This window comes from Moschus berezovskii, chromosome 10 (assembly GCF_049115385.1).
Source record: "Moschus berezovskii isolate FMDL1 chromosome 10, NW_MosBer_1.0, whole genome shotgun sequence".
Taxonomy (NCBI): domain Eukaryota; kingdom Metazoa; phylum Chordata; class Mammalia; order Artiodactyla; family Moschidae; genus Moschus; species Moschus berezovskii.
The window spans coordinates 33,643,296-33,647,404 of record NC_142469.1 but is presented as its reverse complement, the minus strand read 5'-3'; the positions used below and the strand labels follow the sequence as shown (position 1 = coordinate 33,647,404).

Below are 4,109 nucleotides of genomic sequence, written 5' to 3'. Positions count from 1 at the left end.
TTACAAATACTGAGAAAAGAAGAGAAGCGAAAAGCAAAGGAGAAAAGGAAAGCTATACCCATTTGAATGCAGAGTTCCAAAGAATAGCAAGGAGAGATAAGAAAGCCTTCCTCAGTGATCAGTGCAAAGAAATAGAGGAAAACAATAGAATAAGACTAGAGATCTCTTCAAGAAAATTAGAGATACCAAGGGAACATTTTATGCAAAGATGGGCTCAATAAAGGACAGAAATGGTATGGACCTAACAGAAGCAGAAGATATTAAGAAGGGATGGCAAGAATACACAGAAAAGCGGAACTTTCCAGAACGCTCGGTGAAAGGCGGAGGACCGGCGGCTGCCCGAGCTGCACACAGCAACGCGCTCCTTCCCGCTCCCCCACACCGGCATCGGCCCTCTCACCGGCTGTAGAAAATGGTGAAGGAAACCACTTACTATGATGTTTTGGGGGTCAAACCCAATGCCACCCAAGAATTGAAAAAGGCTTACAGGAAACTGGCCTTGAATTACCACCCTGATAAGAATCCGAATAAAGGCGAGAAGTTTAAACAGATTTCTCCAGCTTACGAAGTGCTCTCTGATGCAAAGAAAAGGGAATTATATGACAAAGGAGGTCAGATTGTCAAGCATGGAGATATCAAGTGTGTGATAAATGAAGGCATGACAATTTATCGTAGGCCATATGAAAAGGGTGGCCTAATCATTGAATTTAAGGTAAAATTTCCTGAGAATGGCTTTCTCTCTCCTGATAAACTCTCTTTGCTGGAAAAACTTCTGCCTGAGAGGAAGGAAGCAGAAGAGACTGATGAAATGGACCAGGTAGAATTAGTGGACTTTGATCCAAATCAGGAAAGACAGCGCCATTACAATGGAGAAGCATATGAGGATGATGAACATCATCCTCGGGGTGGTGTTCAGTGTCAGACCTCTTAGTAGGGCCTGTGAATAACACTCACTGCTGGTGTTTTATTTGCAGTAGTTATTGAGTGAAGGACTACAATCATAATATGCTCACTACTTGCTTTTGTTTTAATATTCAACTATAGTAGTGTTTAAAAGTTAAATGAAGAATAAACTCGAATATAAAAGCTCTGACTTTGCCCTGTATGTATGATGACTTCAGTGTGCAAGATAAGTTTAATACTTGTAAAAACGACTTTAAAAAATTTCCCCTAGCATTTGTTAGGCCATACTTTGTAACTGATTTCAGCTATGTACATGGAATAGCTTAGACTGAAATGCTAGGTTTATGTATTGACTTCAGTGTATGACCCTCAATTGTTAAGCTATGAAATTAAAACTGTGTTTAACTGGCAGTCCGACAAAGAAGTTAATGTAGAGAAGTGTTGGTCTGTATAGTTGTAGTAAGTGGGATACTTTGTGATGCTTCTGCATTTATTCTATTGCCTCAGCTGTTACTTGAAGATGGCATGCTGTATAATTTAATTTAGCCTGTGGTATCAGTGATAGAAATGATACCTTTGTAAAGAAGGGGTTTATCATAACATGCTGCTTCTTGAGGGCTTACCCTTGTAGAATTGCATTCCCTTCTTGTGCTGTGCCATCTTTTATTAATATATATAGCTATTGGTCCTGGTTACTTTTTTTGCCGCCCACCCTTGGACCACAGTAAGCCTTAGAGTAGTGACTTCTGGAGCAGGGAAACTTAGAGGTTAGAGTGATGAGACTTTTACATGGAAAATTTGCATGTATGAGATAGGAAGGTGTGTTGTAGGTATGTTACAGGCTTACTTTAAACCATTTAACTTATGCTCCAGAGTAACTGTAATTTAATATTGGTAGTATAGCAAATTATGATGAATAGCTTTAATTGTATGTTTAAAGTCATATGTTCACAAGCTTAAATCTGGTATCAGAATTTAAGCAATTCTTGAAATGTATGAATGTCTCTTTAATATACTGATTACAAAGCAAAAAAAAAAAAAAGAATACACAGAAGAACTGTACAAAAGAGATCTTCACAACCTAAATAATCACGATGGTGTAATCATTCACCTAGAGCCAGACATCCTGGAATGTGAAGTCAAGTGAGCCTTAGGAAGCATCACTATGAACAAAGCTAATGGAGGTGATGGAATTCCAGTTGAGCTATTTCAAATCCTGAAAGATGATGCTGTGAAAGCACTGCACTCAATATGCCAGCAAATTTGGAAAACTCAGCAGTGGCCACAGGACTGGAAAAGGTTAGTTTTCATTCCAGTCCCAAAGAAAGGCAATGCCAAAGAATGCTCAAGCTACCACACAATTGCACTCATCTCACACGCTAGTAAAGTAATGCTCAAAATTCTCCAAGGCAGGCTTCAGCAATATGTGAACCGTGAACTTCCAGATGTTCAAGCGGAGGAACCAGAGATCAAATTGCCAACAACTGCTGCATCATTGAAAAAGCAAGAGAATTCCAGAAAAACATCTACTTCTGCTTTATTGACTATGCCAAAGCCTTTGATTGTGTGGATCACAATAAACTGTGGAAAATTCTGTAAGAGATGAGAATATCAGACCATCTGACCTGCCTCTTGAGAAATCTGTATGCAGGTCAGGAAGCAATAGTTAGAACTGGACATGGACCAACAGACTGGTTCCAAATAGGAAAAGGAGTGTGTCAAGGTTGTATATTGTCACCCTGCTTATTTAACTTATATGCAGACTACATCATGAGGAACGCTGGGCTGGAAGAACCACAAACTGGATTCAAGATTGCCGGGAGAAATATCAATCACCTCAGATATGGTAGAAAGTGAAAAAGAACTAAAGAGCTTCTTGATAAAAGTGAAAGAGGAGAGTTAAAAAGTTGGCTTAAAGCTCAACATTCAGAAAACTAAGATCATGGCATCTGGTCCCATCACTTCATGGGAAATAGATGGGGAAACAGTGGAAACAGTTGCAGACTTCATTTTTTGGGCTCCAAGATCACTGTGGATGCTGGTTGCAGCCATGAAATTAAAAGACGCTTACTCCTTGGAAGGAAAGTTATGACCAACGTAGATAGCATATTAAAAAGCAAGACATTACTTTGCCAACAAAGGTCCATCTAGTCAAGGCTATGGTTTGTCCAGTAGTCATGTAAGGATGTGAGGGTTGGACTATAAAGAAAGCTAAGCACCAAAGAATTGATGCTTTTGAACTGTTGTGTTGGAGAAGACTCTTGAAAGTCTTTTGGACTGCAAGGAGATCCAACCAGTCCATCCTAAAGGAAATCATTCCTGCGTGTTCATTGGAAGGACTGATGCTAAAGCTGAAACTCCAATACTCTGGCCACCTGATGTGAAGAGCTGACTCATTTGGAAAGATCCTGATGCTGGCAAAGACCGAGGGCAGGAGGAGAAGGGGACGACAGAGGATGAGATGGTTGGACGGCAACACTGACTCAATGGACACGAGTTTGGGTAGACTCCAGGAGTTGGTGATGGACAGGGAGGTCTGGCGTGCTGCAGTCCATGGGGTTGCAGAGTTTGACACAACTGAGCGACTGAACTGAACTGATCTGAGTGCTATTTCTGTCTTTTGCATTCTCCTCAGTGACAATTATTTCAATGAATCTTAGTTGACAAGTCTCATTCCATAGTATAAGAAAGACATTCTACTATTCTTTCTTTAATAAATATCTGGAAAAGTCAGTTTTTTAGTAAAACTGTAAAGGCAATTATACTTTCACATAATCCAGAATCATGTATCTTATTGTAGTGTTTCACTTTTAACACCTTGGGAAATGTATCTCTGACATTCAGCAATATAAATTTGACATATATTTTCTTCAGTTGTACATGAACAACAGTGTATTGAATTTGGTTGTTCAACTGTTCCATAAACTTTTGAAAACAAAATTTGGCACATAAAAAAGAGTATCATATGGTATTTCTTTAAAATAATTTTTTTGCTTTGTTTTGAGAAAAAGATAGTACTACATAGACTGAATACTGTACTTCATTTACTGTAAAAAGTAAATATAAAAGAACACATTTTATTGTTCAAGCAAATAAAAGAAATAATAAAACTACATATATTCTTACTGATAGAAATAATCAAAATTATGTTGCATAATAATTAGCTACAAAATAAGAAGTTCTAATATGTTTAAAGTTGCCTTTTT

At 38.4% G+C, this 4,109-nt stretch overlaps 1 pseudogene; it reads left to right on the top strand.

Annotated features, from left to right (window-relative positions):
- The first annotated feature begins 310 nt into the window (after window positions 1-310).
- On the top strand, window positions 311-1,498 carry LOC129561021 (dnaJ homolog subfamily A member 1 pseudogene; annotated as a pseudogene).
- The last annotated feature ends 2,611 nt before the right edge of the window (window positions 1,499-4,109 follow it).